General features: G+C 48.2%; 1 protein-coding gene across 1 annotated transcript in view; it reads right to left on the bottom strand.

Annotated features, from left to right (window-relative positions):
- DOK2 (docking protein 2) overlaps positions 1-20,160 on the bottom strand; it is a 195,612-nt gene that overhangs the window by 88,550 nt on the left and 86,902 nt on the right. The window lies entirely within an intron of this gene.

Genomic DNA, 20,160 nt, shown 5'->3' with positions numbered 1-20,160 from the left:
ACTTCCTCCCATTAAGACCCCCGGCTAGCAGAAAGGTCCTGCTCCAGCTGCCTGCCACACTTGCTTCCACGGTTCAGCAGCTCCTTCCTCAAATGGGAAAATATTTCACAGCCTCCGAGACTGGAGGGGTAATAATGCCAGACCTAGTGGAGGCGCCTCAGTGGTGCTGGGCCAAGTAATTCATGGTGCAGGACCGAGGCTGGCTCAGGGCAGGCACTCCATCTCCCCAAACTGCCTGTCTCTTTCACGCTCCCCTGTGAAGTCTCAGGGAGAAGCTGGAGCTGGCAAGTGAGGGAGCGCAGAAGGGCTCATCTCCTGTCACCACTGTAAGGTAACAAAGATCAGATCCCTTTGCCTATGAAAGCATGAGAAAGGGGGTACAGCACAAGTGGTCCCTGTTAAGTGCCTTCACTGGAGCAGGTAAAGGTAAAGGGAACCCTGACCGTTAGGTCCAGTCGCGGACGACTCTGGAGTTGTGGCGCTCATCTCCCTATATTGGCCAAGGGAGCCGGAATACAGCTTCCGGGTCATGTGGCCAGCATGACTAAGCCGCTTCTGGCGAACCAGAGCAGTGCACAGAAATGCCATTTACCTTCCCACCAGAGCGGTACCTATTTATCTACTTGCACTTTGATGTGCTTTCAAACTGCTAGGTTGGCAGGAGCAGGGACTGAGCAACGGGAGCTCACCCTGTTGCGGGGATTCAAACTGCCAACCTTCTGATTGGCAAGCCCTAGGCTCTGTGGTTTAACCCACAGCGCCACCCGTGTCCCTGGAGTAGAGGAAGGAGCAATTGTCAGATATTTCCTGTGCCTGGAGAGGAAAACCTGAGGCTTACCATTCACAAGGATCTGGTGGGAAATTAAAGGCCGCTATATGGCATCTTTGTCTGACGAGAGCACTCCTGTGTAAGGAGGAACTAGAGAATGAATCTTCAAAACTGCCTGGAAACCTAGCCTTACGAGAAATGGTGGCAGGAGTTGGGTATGTCCAAGCTTCACGTGAATCAACAGTGTGATGCAGCCCCCCAAAAATAGAAATAGAAATCTAATGCAATTCTAGACTGCACCAGCCAAACTTGAGTGCCCAGATCAAGGGAAGTAATAGTATCAGACCCCACCTGGAGTCCCATGTCCAGTTCTGGGCACCCCAGTTTAAGAAGGATATTGACCAGCTGGAAGGCTTGCAGAGGAGATGACCAAGATGATCAAGGGTCTGGAAATCTGGCCTTATGAGGAACAGTTGAGGGAGTTGGGCATGTTTAGCCTGGAGAAGAGAAGAATGACAGGTGATATGAGAGCCGCCTTCAAATATCTGAAGGGCTGCCACGTGGAAGATGGAGCAAGTTTGTTTTCTGCTGCTCCAGGGGATGGATTCAAATCACAAGAAATGAGATTCTGACCAAATGTTAGGAAGAACTTTCCAACAGTAAGATCAGCAGTGGAACAGACCCCCTTGGAAGATAGTGGACTCTCCTTCATGGAAGATTTTCCAACAGAGTTTGAATGGCCATCTGTCGGGGATTCTTCAGCTGTGATTAATGCACTGCAATGGGTTGGACCAGGTGATCGTGGTGTTTGAAGAGGCAAGGAGGCTCATGAAACCACTTCATGTGGGACCTTCCTACTAACTTCGCTTTTCCCACTAACTTCGCTTAATGAAACAAAGAGGAAGTGAGCCAACTCCTTACAATAACCAGCTAAAGGATGGAAATATATATGTTTACATGTTACATGTTGTCTGTTATATGTGAGTCTGTTCCTTGTCTCTCTGTCATTTTAGAAATGTTTAAGGGGTTTGTGTTTAAAATTGGCCACAACACCCACAGACTGCCTTTCTTAAGTGTGCATAGTTTAAAACTGCAAGCTTGCTTCAAATTTTAGTTTAAAGAAACCATGTTGGACCTGATCAACTTAAACATGACATGTTTTTAACACTGGGAGCTGCCCAGAGTGGCTGGGGAAACTCAGCCAGATGGGCAGGATATAAATAATAAACTATTATTATATTATTATTATTATATTCCAGCTTTCCAGTTCTATGGCTCTATGAAACACTCCACGTGAAATAGTAAAATCCCGTCTGTATGACGCCCCGGAGGCCGTGCTGGAAAGAACAAGCAGCGCACATTCTGGTAGGCAATGTTTGGGTAGCACACCATCACGGATTGTGTTTCTGGTCCTCATGAGTGGCAGTGGGGTCCTGGCTGCCCCAGAAGTGGGGCATCGCTTCACAAGATTTGGCACAGACATGCGAGGGAGATGGGCTTAACAGCCCAACGTGCTCTTCTTCTGGGAACTCAATATGTGCTAGTAGCCACATTTTTTATTTTTAAAATTTTATTCCACCTGCTTAATCAACAAAACCTCTAAGTGGTATATAGGAAATGCTATAAAATATTCATCGAAAATACATGCAAGGTTGAAAACAAACAGAGAAGGCACCTCCCTTCCCCACTTGGGCTTCCCGGCACCCTCATCCAAGGAGCAGGAGGCAGGAGGGAAGCTTCTGCTCACAGAAGAGGCTTGTTGGACTTTCCTGGGCTGCGGCAGACATGCCAGCCTGGATGTGGCCCTGCCTTTGCCTTAGCAGACTGAAGCTGTTATGTACTGAAGTTCTCACCCTGGGCCAGCAGGGGGGTACTGTAGATACTTTTCACTCAGGTCCAAATATGCAAATAAGGGATTGAAAGTGACGTTCAGTGATTGGATAGTTACATAAAGTGGTTACAGTTGCGTTGTACTGGAGCTCTATATAAGCAGGCCGGCTGCACCCTTCCGTTCAGTTCTGTTCTGGCCTGTGAATAAACAAGAGCTGTTTGTTGTTGTTTTTAAATAATCTTTATTAACAGTTTAAAGACTATAAAAAAGAAAAAAAAATCAACAAAACAATACAATACAATACAAAAACAAAAACACTACATTACACTAACACTAAGACATTGAATTAACACCACAAAACAAACACAATTTAAAACACATCCAATAATTTCAGTATCTTATCTTTCATTCACTTGTTTCCACGACCTCCTCACACCTCCCTTTTTGTATTCCACTTCAATTAACTGTTTCAGCAAATCCTTTCCATCTTCCTCTATTTTCTGTCCTGTAATTTATCTTAACTTATTCTAACCTTATTTTTCCCCTTTAATACATTAAAAATCTATTTGTACTTAATTCCTTATAACATTTCTGCTAAGGCCATATACCTTCATTCCAACATTTTTCTAACATTCATTAATTTTACAGTATTTCTGTAGTCAAAACAAAAAAATTCCTTCCAGTAGCACCTTAAAGACCAACTGTGTATCTGAAGAAGTGTGCTTGCACACGAAAGCTCATACCAAGAACTAACTTAGTTGGTCTTTAAGGTGCTACTGGAAGGAGTATTTCTGTAAATAGTCTTTAAACTTTTTCCAGTCTTCTTCCACCGATTCTTCTCCCTGGTCTCGGATTCTGCCAGTCGAATAAACAAGAGCTGTTTGAAGAATCGCTGTGTCGTCTGAGATGTTCACCCACAACCTAACAGAAGCCCACCTGCCTTTCACTCCACCTGCCTTCCTAGGCCTCTTGTTCACATCTGGGCACCACCAAGGGATGCTGAGCTGGCACTGCAGTCCAAGAATCTAGTCCATCTGCCGCACAACCCTCCTGCGAGGCAGATGGTGGGTTCTCCTTCACTGGAGGTTTTTAAATGGAGTTCTTTAGCTGGGATCCCTGCGTTGCAGGAAGCTGAACTAACTGACCCTCCAGGCCTCTTCCAGAAACACAATTCTATAACACTATGTTGCACTGGAGGGTTTTAAACAGAGGTCAGGGATTCTTCAGTTGTGATTCCTGCACTGCAGCGGGTTAGACTAAATGGCCCTAGGCATCTGTTCCAAATCTACAGTTATATGGGAAAGTTATCTGGGGTGATTCAATAGGAGGCTTGCATGGGGTACTAGGGCCATTAAGGGGGTGGCTGGAGCCAGAAACCTCCTTTCTTTGCCTGCTCAAATGTGTTCCTGGTGGAATGGAATGGAATGGAATGGAATGGAATGGGGGGTCCCCTCTTGCAACACACGCAGGGGGCGTGAACGGAACCCCTGCATAAGTGGGGATTCCCCTGTATTCTGAATAATGAACTTTATAGGGTAGTGGGTCACTGAAGGTGAGTTTATGGAAACGGAGGTGGGTTGTGGCCCAGAAAAGTTTGGGAACCACTGGTTCAGAAAAAAAGGCAAGTAAGGGGAGGCATGATAGAGGTGTATAAAATTAGGGAAAGCAGCAAGGCATTCACATATTTGGAATCCGGCAGGAAACTCCATTTTGGCACATAGGACTCCATTAGCCACCGGCTGTTCTCTCCTCCACAGCACTCAAGAGCATACACATTTTGGACTGAGGCTACTTTTTAAGATTGATGCTAAAAGAGGAATAGACAAATTCATGGAGGAGAAGACTAGCCATGGCTACTGGCCAGCATGGCTAAGCTCTGCCTCCGCAGTTGGAGGGAGAGATTCTTCTGAATACCAGTTGCTGGAAACCACAGGAGGCGAGAGAGGGGCTCATGTGCTCTGCTGCTGCTTGCGCACTCCTTTCCCAACAATTCTATGAGTCTATGCATTTGTGAAGTCTACATCCCTTTTACTTGAACTGGCCATTGCACTCTTCTGCCATCGTTGCATTCTGACTATTTAGAGCTCACAACCATCTTGCCCCTTAATGCCATTCTGGCACTTGTCAAAATAAACAAATGATTTTTGAACTTATGAGGCTCAATGGTTCTTGCTAATTCCTCCAAGTAATCAAGAGCAAAGGGCAATTTCACCCAGTCTGTGTCTCAGCCCAGGATTGCTGCATTTGTAAGAACTTGATGTTTTAGTGCGGCAGCCCCTACACTTTGGAACTCCGTCCCCATTGACGTACAGCAGGTGTCTTCACTGTCCTCTTTCTGGCACCTGCTGAAAACATTCTTGTTTAGGCAAGCTTACCCAGACATTAAGGGTGGCGCTGTGGGTTAAACCACAGAGCCTAAGACTTGCCGATCAGAGTGTTGGCGGTTCAAATCCCCAGGACAGGGTGAGCTCCTATTGCTCGGCCCCTGCTCCTGCCCACCTAGCAGTTTGAAAGCACATCAAAGTGCAAGTAGATAAATAGGTACCGCTCTGGCGGGAAGGTAAATGGTGTTTCCGTGTGCAGCTCTGGTTCACCAGAAGCGGCTTAGTCATGCTGGCCACATGACCCGGAAGCTGTACGCCGGCTCCCTTGGCCAATAAAGCGAGATGAGCACCGCAACCCCAGAGTCATCCGTGACTGGACCTAATGGTCAGGGGTCCCTTTACCTTTACCTTACCCAGAAATTTGGAATGCTGATGTATTTTTTAATCTGCTTTTAATTCACCACATGTTTTATTTTTTTTAATGTTTTAAAGAATTGATTTTCCTGTTTTTACTTATAAATGTATTCTGTTCGTTAACTGCTCTGAGGTTTGTTTGTTTTTACAATCAAGCGGTATACTGATGTTATGAAATAAATGAATTAATAAATAAGATTTCAAAATATCCTATCCGTGTGGTTACATTGGTGTAGAGGCCTGGTAACAAAAGCAAAACAAATTCAGAAGGAAACAATGAATCAACATAAATTAACAAAGACATCACATGCAGTTTTGAGCCATAAGCTCCTTTAAAAGATAAGGTAAACAGTGATATATAACCACATAACGTTTGTGCTTTTCCAAAAAGATTAATGGGCCAAGTGGGGGCTTAGGGGGCGGGAAATTGGCTATGATTAATATATGATATAAATAGATAGCAAGCAACATATAAAGCATCACGTTTGACCAAGCCTCTGGAGAGGCAAGCCTTCAGAAGAGAAACCTACCATATAGGTCCTTGATCAATAGTAATGGTTTGATGAGTAATGTCCTAGCGATTTCCTAGAGAATTTGTAAGCTAATGCCAGCCAGAACATCACAATTCCTCCACTCATGCTGTCTATGCCTGTGTCCTCAATCATAATATATTGGGTGAACCACTCCTATGGCTGCTGGAAGGCCCAGAAGGAAGGTACCAAGGGTGCAGAGATCTTAAGGGGATGATGCCCTTGCTCTGGCTAAGACGGGATGCAGGGAATAAAGCTGAATGTTGTAAAATTCAGGACGGAGAAAAGAAAGGACTTCTTCACACAGTGCATAGTTAAACTGTGGAACCCCTTCCTGCTGGCGGCAGTAATGGCCAGCAACTTGGATGGATTTTAAACCTAAGGCAAAGGCAAAGGAACCTCTGAACATTAGGTTCGGTCGCGGCCGACTCTGGGGTTGCGGTGCTCATCTCACTTTATTGGCCGAGGGAGCCGGCTTACAGCTTCCGGGTCATGTGGCCAGCATGACTAAGCCGCTTCTAGCGAACCAGAGCAGTGCACGGAAACGCTGTTTACCTTCCTGCCGGAATGGTACCTATTTATCTACTTGCACTTGCACTACGTTGGCAGGAGCAGGGACCGAGCACGCGGGGATTCGAACCGCTGACCTTCTGATCAGCAAGTCCTAGGCTCTGTGGTTTAACCCACAGCGCCACCCATGTCCCTGCATTTTAAATCTAGATGGCTTTAAAGGAGGATTGGACAAATTCATGGAGGAGTCGCTATCAATGGCCACTAGCCACAATGTCTATTCTGTGCTTCCCATGATCAGAGGCAACAATGCTCTTCCCAACAGAGGCATCTGGTCAGCCACAGTGAGAAAAGCAGATTCTGGATTAGATGGGTCACGCGGGTGGCCAGAGCCCAGGACTTGCTGATCAGAAGGTCAGCGGTTCAAATCCCCACGACAGGGTGAGTGCCAGTTGCTTGGTCCCTGCTCCTGCCCACCTAGCAGTTTGAAAGCACGTCAAAGTGCAAGTAGATAAGTAGGTACCGCTCCGGCAGTAAGATAAATGGCATTTCTGTGCGCTGCTCTGGTTCGCCAGAAGCAGCTTAGTCATGCTGGCCACATGACCCGGAAGCTGCATGCCGGCTCCCTCGGCCAGTAAAGCGAGATGAGTACTGCAACCCCAGAGTCGTCCACAACTGGACCTAACAGTCAGGGGTCCCCTTTACCTTTAGGCCTGATGTTATGTTCTTGCATTCTTATGTTCATTGGTTCCATAGTTCACAAAGAGGACTCCCCACATCCCCAGGACTCTGGCAGTTATCTTTATACAGTGGTACCTCTGGTTATGAACTTAATTCATTCCGGAGGTCCGTTCTTAAGCTGAAACCGTTCTTATCCTGAGGCGTGCTTTCGCTAATGGGACCTCCCGCTGCATGCGCACCTCTGGCGCACGATTTCCATTTGCATCCTGGGGCAAAGTTCGTAACCAGGAGCAGCTACTTCCGGGTTAGCGGAGCTCATAACCTGTAGCATTCGTAACCAGAGGTACCACTGTATCTGATCTTTCAAATGAGCTTGGATAGTTAACACCAGCCACTCAGGGCCACCATGAGGGAGTAATTCCTGCTGAGTGACAGTTTGGGGCTTTTTGATAAGATGTCGAATGGCACAACCCAAGCTAATGAACCTTAACAGTTTGGATGCGCTCCAGCAGTTGGGCTCCTGCGGAATGATAAATCACACATGCAACAGATAAACCAGATATTGCTCTGAGCCTCTGAATAGCAGTTCTATTTTTTATTTTTACACGCTTCCTAGGAGGTCCAGGAAAGGAAGGAAGTGAAGGGGAGAGCAAAGGGGGGAGCCAGCATGCAGACCCTTTCTCTGAACGAAGAAGGGCTCATAGAATCATAATTTTGTAGAGTTGGAGCAAATCCCAAGGGCTGTCTAGTCAAACCCCTTGCAATACCAGCATCACAGCTAAAAAACCCCAGGCAGGCAGCCACCCAACCTCTGTTTAAAAACCTCTGATGAAAGAGAGTCCACTGCCTTCTCAATCTTCTCCTGTGGGAACCTGCTCCAACAGGAGGCTGAGATGGCCACCAACTTGGATGGCTTTAAAAGGGAATTCAGCAAATTCATGGAGGAGCAGGCTATCAATGGTGACCAGCTATCATGGCTCCACTCTGCCTCCACATTCAGAGGCAGCGATACTTCTGAATACCAGTTGCTGGAAATGGCAGGAGGGGAGAGGGCTCTCGTGCTCAAGTTCTATTTTTGGCTTCCCAGAAGAGACATCTGATTGACCACTGCAGGAACTGGATGTTGAAGTAGATAGGTCCATTGGCCTGATCCAGCAGGCTCGTCTGATGTTCTTATTTTCTTATGACTTCAACAGAAACCCTCTCAGCACCTCTGAACAGGCTCAGAACCACCAGCATTAAAATAACTAAGCAAGTATTAGAATTCACCCCAGAATTGGCCCTACTAAACATCTTCCAAGACAACAATGCCCACTTACACCACAAAGAACTCATAACCCACCTACTTTCAGCAGCCAGAAACATCATAACCAGACACTGGAGAGACCTGTCAGGAGTAAGCATGGACCAATGGTACCAGATAGTATGGGAAACAGCCTTACTAGAAAAATTAACCAATAAACTGAAACTGACACGGGGACAAACAGAAGAAGACACCTTTACCCTGGTATGGCCTCCCTTTATCACATACACAGCCCAACAACACAATGACAATAATCCACCAACAGCATACGAATCAATATGGCTAACCTGATCCAAAACACCCACCCACCCCACTCACACATGAAAACAAAGACCACCACAGCCAACCACAAATGAACAACCACACCCTAGGCCAACCCCAACCTCTCTCACCACCAAAGGAACACAAGTGAACAGCAGAGAAGCTGCACAAGCAACGCTGACACCAAACCCTACATACATTAAGCAAGATAGAAACATCGCCACCTGACCCCTAATGTCTCAACAAATGAAACTGATTTGTAAAAATGTTACATGGAAAAAATACAAGAGAGAGACATTACACATACGTCTGTAAATCAAGAATATATTTAATAAAAAAAAAAAAAAAAAAGAACCACCAGCATAAACATGTTATGCTTTTTCTGTTGTTTACTGTCAGAGACTGGGCAGAGGAGGAATGGTGGAGACCGCTTCCCGGGCCTGACCCTTCCAGAGAAGGAGGAGACAGTTCAGAATTACAACAGGAGTTTGAGGGAGGTCACAGCTAAGAGGCAGATGAGGGGGAAAACTGGGAAATTATTGGAGAGGAGGAGGAAGAAGAAGCACAAGGGGAACAATAGCTGGTAGACTCAGAGTTTTTAGAGAGCATTCTAGACCCTCCCTCCCAGAAGACGGCAGGCCTTGAAAGTAGGAGAACAAAGAGCTCAAAGGTAAAGGATACATCTCAGCACCTGTAGTGATGACTCATGAGGAAGTGGGAGGGAGTGGAGATTCACTCGGAGCAAAGCCATTATTCCAAGAGGCCACATTCTCTGTGAATATTGAATAAAAGCAGGTGGTAAAGACTTTCCCTTGCCTTGTCCATTCCTGGCAACCTGCTGTGGGGGTTGGTTCCTCTGCTGCCTGACATCTACTGTCCAGGGTTCCTTTTGGGTTGAGAGGTTCCTATGGGGAAATAGAAAGCCTCTGCTCCTCTTGAAGTATGGGGAAGGGGGTGTTGTTCCCCCCCCCCATGATTTTGCATCACCATCCCATCCCGGCAGCATCTAGTTGTTTTTTCTGAAGACACATCCTCAGCCTTTCTTGCCACAGCCACCCGCCTCTGCCCTGCCCACCCAGTGAGGGGTCTTGTTCCCCGCTTCCTGACAGAGGGCTTCCCTCGGCTCCTCAGTGTCAGGATCCTGGCTCCCCAGAGCCACCGAGACCATCTGCATAATCTTATCCAGGCAATTTGTGCAGGCCACCTTCGGGTCATGGCGATCAGTTGAAGCCACTTATCTGCCCATTTTCTTCCCCATAATATTAGGCTAATTTGATTACTCCGCAACCTGGCTGTGCTGTGGCAGAATAATTGGGAGGCTTTTCACCCAAGGCAGGTCAGTGGCGTTTGGATTCCTAGACACTGCTCTGTCTATCAATGCCAACTTCCAGGCCCACTGAGAATGGAGTGAGCACATCTGTGGGCTCGATTCGGCTTGTCTCCTTCTGCAGAGATACAGGGAAGGAGCAGGGCAGTTTGGGACAGTTTTCAGCCAGCCTGTGCTGATGTCTTCCAGGCTGATGCTGAAGCCTACTGTGATGGCCTGGGATTCGGATTCGGATACTGAACCTGAGGGATCCCAGCCTGCACAGGAGTCCCCACCTCCAGAACCAGCTGAGCCGGGGCTGGGGCATGAGCCTGAAGGGTCCTCACCTGTGCTGGGTCCTCAGGTGCAGGCATCAGCTGAGTCTGCTCCTGAGGTGATGGAGGACCCATTGCCTGCAGGTGCTCCACTCTCAGCCCCGTCAGAGGAAGCTAAGGTTGCCTCTGGGTCCGGTAACCCTCCAGCCTCTCCTGAGCTGCAGAGACTCAGGGCAGAGAGGCGGAGGGAAGTAAGTTCCCGCAGGAGGAGTGCTCACTTCCAGGTCAGGAGAGGCGAGTCACCAGAGGATCGGGGCCACCCTATGCCTCGGGGCAGATAAAAGCCGGCCAGCCCTAGTCCCAAATTGTGGGAGCTAGTTCCTGCCTGAACCCTGTCCTGCTTTCCTGCCTGAGCTCCTGACCCGCCCTGGCTCCCTGCTTGCAAGCCTGTCCTTGACTTCACCCGACTCCCTGCCCTGCACCCAGCTCCAGCTACTATGGACTGCCTCCACATTGCACCTTTGACCATGGACCGGACTTGGACCTCGCCTCTCGAGTAACCCACGGGACCAGCACACCTACCTTGCAAAACTGTAGGTACAATGGAGGAAGCAAGGAGGTCTTCCTCTCCTCCTTCAAATTAGCTTCCTTCACAGCTATATAGAACAGTCAGTGGTGCCTATTGGACGTGCAAAGCTGAAAATGCTGGGAGATATGGTATATATGCTGGATAGGACCCCAAATCTTCCACAAGCATCTCAAGAAATTTGGGATAAGTAACATCTAACTGGTTGAACAAAAACTATCGCTCTAAAACACAGCCTTTTATTCTTGGTTCTCCTTGGGCTTCTGATGGTTTCTGTTACAGCTTAATGTTTCCGTATATCTTGCAAGTCATGTGCACAACATCCCTTGTTCTCTTTATTTCTTATGACAGTGCTCTCCCCTTACCTGTCTGTATCTTATCACAAATATCAGGTCGTTGCTTTTTAAAGGAAAACTGAAGAAAAGAAGAAAATTATGGGAAGATACAGCAATGGAAACTGACGTAATAACTGACTGTACTGTTCCCACGAATCTAATTTTACCATTTAGCTACAGTAAAGAAACTGAACTAATAGAGGCAGGGAATTGATGCAACACCTTTCAACTGCTGCCAGAATTACTATTTGTCAAAACTGAGTTGGGGGGGCTGATAAGAAGACCATACACGACAGAATGGATAACTAAAACCTGGGACATAGAATGCATGGTTAAGCAGAGAGGAAAGAGAACCAGGTAATGAATTCATCGAGAAATGGAGCCCTTTTTAAAAAACATACAGGAGGATATAAAATACAGATAATGTAAACCCATTTGTGTTATTTGGAACCCTGTGATATTTATTTATTATGTTTGATTTTTGTTGCAGAAACCTGTTCCTGTATGTTTAAAGGTAAAGGGACCTCTGACATATAGGTTTAGTTCTATATAAAAAGGTAAAGGTAAAAGACCCCTGACGGTTAAGTCTAGTCACAGATGACTCTGGGGTTGCGGTGCTCATCTCACTTTGCAGGCCGAGAGAGCCGGTGTTTGTCCGCAGACAGTTTTTCTGGGTCATGTGGCCGGCATGACTAAGCTGCTTCTGGAGCAACGCAACACCTAAACCAGAGCAGCGTATGGAAATGCCATTCCCGCTGGAGTGGTACCGTTTTATCTACTTGCACTTTTTGGTGTGCTTTCGAACTGCTAGGTTGGCAGGAGCTGGGACTGAGCAATGGGCGCTCACCCCGTTGTGGGGATTTGAACTGCCGACCTTCTGATCGGCAAGCCCAAGGGGCTCAGTGGTTTAGACCATAGCACCACCTGCGTCCCTAGTTCTATATAAAGGTAAAGGAACCCCTGACCGTTAGGTCCAGTTGTGGACGACTCTGGGGTTGCAGTACTCATCTCGCTTTACTGGCCGAGGGAGCCGGCATGCAGCTTCCGGGTCATGTGGCCAGCATGACTAAGCCGCTTCTGGCGAACCAGAGCAGCGCACAGAAATGCCATTTACCTTCCTGCCGGAGTGGTACCTACTTATCTGCTTGCACTTTTTGGTGTGCTTTCAAACTGCTAGGTTGGAAGGAGCAGGGACCGAGCAACGGGAGCTCACCCCGTCACAGGGATTCGAACCGCCGAACTTCTGATCGGCAAGCCCAAGAGGCTCAGTGGTTTAGACCACAGCGCCACCCGCGTCCCACCTAGCTCTATATACCCCCTACTAAAAAAAATTCAGCATCTGTTATTATACTTCATTATGTTTCATTAGAGAGAGAGAGAGAGAGAGCGAGAGAGAGAGAGAGCGCGCAGTGGCGTAGCGTGGGTTGTCAGCACTCGGGGCAAGGCAAGTAATTTGCACCCCCTAACCCGTGGATTTGCGCCCCCTAACCCCCAGATGTTGCGCCCGGTGCGGCCGGGCCCCCCTGCACCCCCCACACTACACCACTGAGAGAGAGAGAACGCAGCTCTGGCAGGGGACAGCCAGCAAGCTGACTCTGCTGTGCTCTGGCTGCCATCCTCAAAATGAATCTGGTCGTCTCCCTGTGACCTTTGCTTCTTAATATCCTGCTTGAACCACCACATCAGTCATCTTGCCCTTCTCGCCACCTTTGCAGTGGAAACATGGATTTTTCTCCTTCCTGATGTAATGATTACATGAAAAATATTTCTTCGACGCTGGGGAAATGACCAAGGAGAGGACCGTCAGTTCAGGCCAAACCCTGGGAGCCAGGAACATGCCTTAGAATCTTAGAAGCATAGATCTGGTCCGGCCCCCTGCAACGCAGGAGTTGCAGCTAAAACATCCAAGATAGGTGGCCACCCAACCTCTGTTGAGAAACCTCCAAGGAAGGTTTCGAATTAAGGCCTTGCCTTAAGTCATTCCACAAAGAGAGAGAGCAAGGAGTGAAGGAGGTCTCCAGTACGCCCAGTTGCCCCACCGATGAGCAGACAGCATGGCCCAACTCTGCTCCAGCCTCAGGGCAAAATGTCCCATGTTTCATGTGTGTGTCTCAAGTTAGACAAGGCAGGTATTGCCCTCCATACCTTCCAATGAAAATAGAGACATCCTATTCCATAATGATAATTTTTACTATTTATACCCCCACCCAACTGACTGGGTCATCTCAGCCCCTCTGAGCAGCTTCCAGCATATACAGAAACATAATTAAACATTAAAACAATTCCCTATACAGGATTGCCTTCAGACGGCTCGGGGATGGAGAACTCCATACCCCCCAATATTTCTCCAGTGAGAATAGGGGTACATTCTGGGATCAAATCAGAAACTGGGACGGCTTCTCTAAATCAGGAACATCCCTAGAAAACAGTGGGGAAAACAGCCTGCCTCTTGGGGATCCAGGGCAAAACAGACAATGGGTAAAATCGACATATCTGGGCCCCAGGTAGATGCTTCAATGAAATCTAACTCTGTGGGATTTCTCCACGTGTAGATTTGTGCAAATTCTGGTTGCGCCTCTGACATTCATCACGTATTGGCTTCCAGCAGTCGGAAAACAGGCCACGTGCGACCACAATCCAGCACAAAGTTAAGGGTGCTGTGTTGCACAGTGGTTAGAGTGTTGGATTAGGACTTGGACGATCAGGGCTTGACTGAGTAGGGACTCAGTCATGAAACTCACTGTCTCCCAGTGAGAGCCAGTCTGGTACAGTGGTGCCTCGCAAGATGAAAAGAATCCGTTCTGTGATTCTCTTCGTCTAGCGGTTTTTTCGTCTTGCGAAGCAAGCCCATTGACAGATTAGCGGATTAGCGCTATTAGCGGCTTTTAGCGGCTTATCTGCTGATCGGATCAGCTGATATGTGGCTTAGCGGCTTAGAAAAAGGGGGGGAAGGGGGAAAAACCAGCAGGAACTCGCAAGACATTGTCGTCTTGCGAAGCAAGCCCATAGGAAATTCGTTTTGTGAAGCACCTCCAAAACGGAAAACTCTTTCGTCTAGCGAGTTTTCCGTCTTGCGAGGCATTCGTCTTGCAGGGCACCACTGTATAGTGGTTAAGAGGGGTAGACTCGTAATCTGGTGAACCGGGTTCGCTTCCCCGCTCCTCCACATGCAGCTGCTGGGTGACCTTGGGCCAGTCACACTTCTTTGAAGTCTCTCAGCCTCACTCACCTCACAGAGTGTTTGTTGTGGGGGGGAAAGGGGAAGGAGAATGTTAGCCACTTTGAGACTCCTTCAGGTAGTGACAAAGCGGGGTATCAAATCCAAACTCCACTTCTTCTCTTCTTCTTCTCCCAGCCTAACCTGCCTCACAAGACTGTTGTGAGGATAAAATTAGGAGGGGAGAACCACGTACAGACCCTTGAGCTCCTTGGAGTAAAAAGGACGGGGTATAATTGAAATAACTAAATAAATAAATTGCAATCCAAGGGTTTAAGTGATGTCAAACCCATGTCAGTTGCATGGCCAGACCATAAAAGGTCAAAAGAACAGGACATCACCCAGTGACTGGAGGGTCAACAGAATGGCCAAAAAGCTCATTTGCGCTTGTGTGTGATTTCCCTTATGAAACAACGGTAAAAATAGAAAAATGTAAGTGGAAAAGCTGCCACAAATAAAATATTTTCCCTGATGTTTGGGGAAGCAGCACTTGAAGGAAATTGTCTTTGACATTCTACTAAATGTCAATTTTATGTGGGACCCAACTCTGAAGATGAATCCTCCAAACGTTAATTGGAGACATGAGGTTCCCATTAGCTGGGGCAAAACGTTGCATCCTCCTGTTTCAGATGCCTTGATTGATAAAATTATTCTTTTATGGTCTAATTAATCAGAATGTCATTCTGCCTGCTGGAATTTGTTCAGGGAGTGCCAAGGTTCACTCAGCTGCAGGAGGAGGAGGAGGAGCAGGGGCAGGGGCATAGCGTGGGGGGTGCAGGGGGGGGGCGGCCGCACCGGGCGCAACATCTTGGGGTTAGGGTTAGGGGGCGCAAATCCACGGGTTAGGGGGCGCAAATTACTTGCCTTGCCCCGGGTGCTGACAACCCACGCTACGCCACTGAGCAGGGGTGGGACTTCCTCTGCAAAGGGGGCAGAAGGAAGGGTAGACCCACAAAAGGCAGGCGCGGTTGGCATGCAGAGAGAGAGAGAGAGAGAGAGAGAGAGAATGAATCAGGTTTTCTGGTGCTTTTCAGCTTTCTGAAAGCTCCGGCTGCTAGGCCGATTTTCTAGTTCAGGCAACAGTATCCCAGATGAGGCATCAATATAGAAGCATAGAATAGAGTCGTAGAATTGGAGAGTGGAAAGAGATGCCCCTGGAATGCAGGAATCACAACTGAAGAAGAAGAGTCTGGATTTGATATCCCGCTTCATCACTACCCGAAGGATTCTCAAAGCGGCTAACAATCTCCTTTTCCCTTCCTCCCCCACAACAAACACTCTGTGAGGTGAGTGGGGCTGAGAGACTTCAGAGAAGTGTGACTAGCCCAAGGTCACCCAGCAGCTGCATGTGGAGGAGCGGAGACACAAACCGGGTTCACCAGATTACGAGTCCACCACTCTTAACCACTACACCACACTGGCTTTTAAAAAACTTGAAGAAGGCTTTCCTATCACCTCTCAGTCTTCTCTCATTCAGGATAAATACTATTCTCTCCCTCCTCGTTTAATCCCCACAACAATCCTGTGAGGTAGATTAGGCTGAGAGGAAGTGCTCTTCTCCAGGTCCTAGCCCAACCACTACACCACACTTTTTTTCTATACAGTGGTACCTTGGGTTACAGACACTTCCTATATACCTGAAGGGGCGTCTCCACCCCCATCGTTCAGCCCGGACACTGAGATCCAGCGCTGAGGGCCTTCTGGTGGTTCCCTCGCTGCGAGAAGTGAGGTTACAGGGAACCAGACAGAGGGCCTTCTCGGTAGTGGCGCCCGCCCTGTGGAACGCCCTCCCTTCAGATGTGAAGGAAATAAGCAGCTATCCTATCTTTAAAAGACATCTGAAGGCAGCCCTGTTCAGGGAAGTTTTTAATATTTAATGCTGTATTGTTTTTAACACTCGATTGGGAGCCACCCAGAGTGGCTGGGGAAATTCAGCCAGATGGGCAGGGTATAAATAATAAATTATTATTATTATAAATTATTATTCCGGTTACAGACGCTTCAGGTTACAGACGCTGCTAAGCCAGAAATAGTACCTTGGGCTAAGAACTTTGCTTCAGGATGAGAACAGAAATCACACGGCGGCAGCGGGAGGCCCCATTAGCTAAAGTGGTACCTCAGGTTAAGAACAGTTTCAGGTTAAGAATGGACCTTCAGAACGAATTAAGTTCTTAACCCGAGGTACCACTGTACCACACTTCCATTAAAAGAAGCAAAGAGGTTGAGTTTCCCACCTTGCCTTTCTCTCGAGACAGCCAGAGGTCACCCAGCCATGTCAAGCACTGGGCAGCTCTCCTGGAGTGCCTTTTTTGGGGTGTCTCTTGAGCAGAGCTGCTCCAAGACAAGATAATGCCTCTCTGCCATGTTCAGAAGCGCAGACTGGCATCAGAGCTGACCCAAACAGTGCGGGCAACAGGATAGCAGCATCCTCAAGCGCCCCTGAGTGCTACTGGCTAGTTTAGGGGGTGAGGGGCACTACCCCCTCTGCCCTCCAACAAGCGGGAACAGCCAAGCAAGCGGTGCTGCTGTTGCCCCTCAGCTTCTGTCGCCTGAGGCAGGTACCACCCTCTGCCCAATAGCCAGGCCGGCCCTCTGCTTGAGTGCTGTGGGGATGGGAGCTGAGCTGAGTCCTCCCCCTGTCTCTTTCTATTAGCCTCTCCATCTCCACTCTCCGCCTTGCCCAGAGACACAGGACCCCCAAAAGTACCCTCAAGGCACAAGGGGACCGAGGTATAATAAAAACAGCAAGTGCCCTCATTTCCTTTCAAAAGAACTTTCTTAAAGTATTCCGAAACACCATAAACAAGCAAAGCCACCCATCCGGCTAAGTGCGCTGGGATTAGATGTGGGGAGAAATGGCCATTATTACCGCTGGCTAATGGTCCCTATTTTGTTTACACTTTCCACTTTCCCCTCTAATAGCTGCTCCAGGTCTCCCTGTCATTTTTCTCTCCTCATTGCTATTGCTGGCAATTACTCCCCAAGTATTTGCATTTAATGATAATGCCAGGGTCCCGCTTGCCGGGGGCTTTGAATGTGCATGCGTGGCTCTAACTAGGAATGCCGTGATTGGGAAGCAGAAAGAAGGAAGGGTGGGGTGAACCAAAAGTCCCCTCCTGGCAACACCTAGAAACTGAAAAGCCCTTTTGGCTGCAATTGAAATTTGAATTTCAGCAGCAAATCTGAACTGAGGTTTTGTACATGCTATGCAAACAAGGAACCAGCAAATGTAGCTTTTCAGAGATGTGGGGGAAAAGGCAGATATGGCTTCACTATGAGACAGTAAATCCTAATAGCTTACCCACCCTGCAGATGATGGTTAAAAAAGAGAGATTTTTTAAAAAATTACCAAACAATAATGAAGACATGGTGATTTTTAAAAGCAATCATGTCCCCGTTGGCTCAGGATACATGACTCTTACATGCCTCTGTGTCTCAGGAATTAAGTCCTTCCTGGACACAAATGCTTAAGAATATTGGCCGGATCAATGGGGACCCATCTGTGCGGGGCCCAGGGATAACCCAAGAGACGCGGTCCAGGACCGGTCCCAAATCCAAAGGTTCCGCTAGGAGTCAGTCTGACAGGGCCAAGGCAGGACACAAGGCAGGAAACCAGGCAAGGGCGGATACAGGATCTAGCATGCAGCAATGTTGCTCCCGCAACCTGAGGTGGGGTACGACAGCCTTTTATCTTTGGCGGGGTAACAGCCGGTCCTGATCCCCAGGCGACTCACCTCCCTGTCTCGCCCGAAGGCGAGCACTCCTCCTGCAAGTACTCAGGTCTCTCAGACCTTAGTCTCTGCAGCTTGAGAGACATCGGTGGGTTACTAGACCCAGAGGCCGCCTCAGCCTCCCCTGACCCAACTGGTAGTGGAGCAGCTGTAAGTAATGGCCCAGCTGGAGGCAACGAGGTCATCCCTGCATCTGGAGCCAGGGCAGGCTCAGGCCCCTGACTCGGCCCAGCTGGTGTTTGTTGCAGGGGAACCTGTGCGGACTGGGACTCTTCAGGATCAGGCCTCAGACTTGGTTCAGATGATGCCTGAGGCAAAGGATCCGGTGCAGAGAAATGCCCCTGTTTGGTACACCAGGACCAATAGAGACTACAGCTGGAGCTTTAGTTTAGGCGGAAAGACGTGATAGAGCGCATACAAAATCATGCATGCTTTGAAAAGAGACAAGAGGGGCATTTTTGTCCCTCTCCCATGGAGCCAGGGGTCGGCCAATGAAGCTGAATGTTGGAAGATTCAGAACCAGTAAAAGAAAACACTTCTCCCCATGGAACATAGTAAACCTACAGAATTTGCATTCATAAAATATAGGGAAGGTACAATGTGAAATAGCTTTAGAGCAGAATTAGATGAATTCATAGACGATAAGACTATTGGTAGCAGTGGGGGGGTTTTTCCTGGGGGGGGTACACAAGGGTATGCAGTACTGGAACCTGTTTTTCCTAGAAGAAAAGCAAGTTGTTACTTACTGTAACAACTTCATGGTAAGATAAAGGTAAAGGGACCCCCGAACGTTAGGTCCAGTCGCAGACGACTCTGGGATTGCGGCACTCATCTCGCTTATTGGCCAAGGGAGCCGGCGTACAGCTTCCGGGTCATGTGGCCAGCATGACTAAGCCGCTTCTGGCGAACCAGAGCAGCACACGGAAACGCCGTTTAGCTTCCCACCGGAGTGGTACCTATTTATCTACTTGCACTTCGATGTGCTTTCGAACTCCTAGGTTGGCAGGAGCAGGGACCGAGCAACAGGAACTCACCCCGTCACAGGGAATTAAACTGCCAACCTTCTGATCAGCAAGCCCTAGGCTCTGTGGTTTAGACCACAGCACCACCTGCGTCCCTTCATGGTAAGTGCCAGCCTCTTTTTTTTCTAGAAGAAAAGCACCAATTGGTAGCTAGTAGCCATGATGGTTGTTTCCTACCTAGTAGAGTTATTTGGTTGGTCCCTGTGAGAACAGGATGCTGGACTAGATGGGCCTTTGATCTGATCCAGTTTCTTAAGCTGAGGGATAGCTCAGTCAGTAGAGCATCAGACTCTGAACCTCAGCGTCATGGGTTTGAGCCCCAGGTTGGTCAAAGAATTCTGCATTGCTGGGGTTTGGACTAGATGATCCTCATGGTGGGGGGCCACTAGGGGGCGCATTGGAAGATGGCCGACACTACCATCTCTCCGACCCACACGGGGTAATTAAGAGGCTGTTATGGGAGTAGGCAGCCTCCCTTGTTGCCCCAAGGAAATGGGGAACACTGCCCTTGCCTGCTGTGCCCATAAATCACCCCCAAATTCGAAAGAAGAGGGTGAGGGCCCTAGGCAGAATGCCCCCGTGTGGACCTCGGCTCTCCTGGACGCTGTCTCTGATCGCGTACTAGTTGCAGCAATTAATTACAAAAGAAGCAAATGCACATATTTCAAGTAAAGAAGGGGAGTAAAGTCTGCTAATTTAAGTGACCTCTGCGAAAGAAGACGACTGGCTGGAGAAACAGCAATATTTTACGATGAAGATACACCAAAGGCGGGGTATGTTGACAACGGGGCTGAATGGGGGGGGCGGACCTTTTTTACTTTCCTTCTATGTGATTTACAAGAACCCCTCCTCATTAGAACCGTCAGTTGAACTGACCCAAGCAGGATGATTAAGGTCTGTGTGGAGATAAACTTTAACCAAAAGTATGCTTTATGGAGAAGCAATAAGAGCTTTTGGAATGGCGCAGCAATTAATTCAGAGTCGCCATCTTGCCAAAGGATTTATAGCCGGGAGGAAGAACGGGTTTGTTTTCAGACTGCATTCCTAGTGAATCTCCTCAGGTTT

The sequence above is a fragment of the Podarcis liolepis genome, assembly GCF_965112155.1.
Source record: "Podarcis liolepis genome assembly, chromosome: 7".
In the NCBI taxonomy this organism is placed as follows: Eukaryota; Metazoa; Chordata; class Lepidosauria; order Squamata; family Lacertidae; genus Podarcis; species Podarcis liolepis.
The sequence above is the reverse complement of the archived record's forward strand: the minus strand, read 5'-3'. Positions and strand labels throughout refer to the sequence as shown.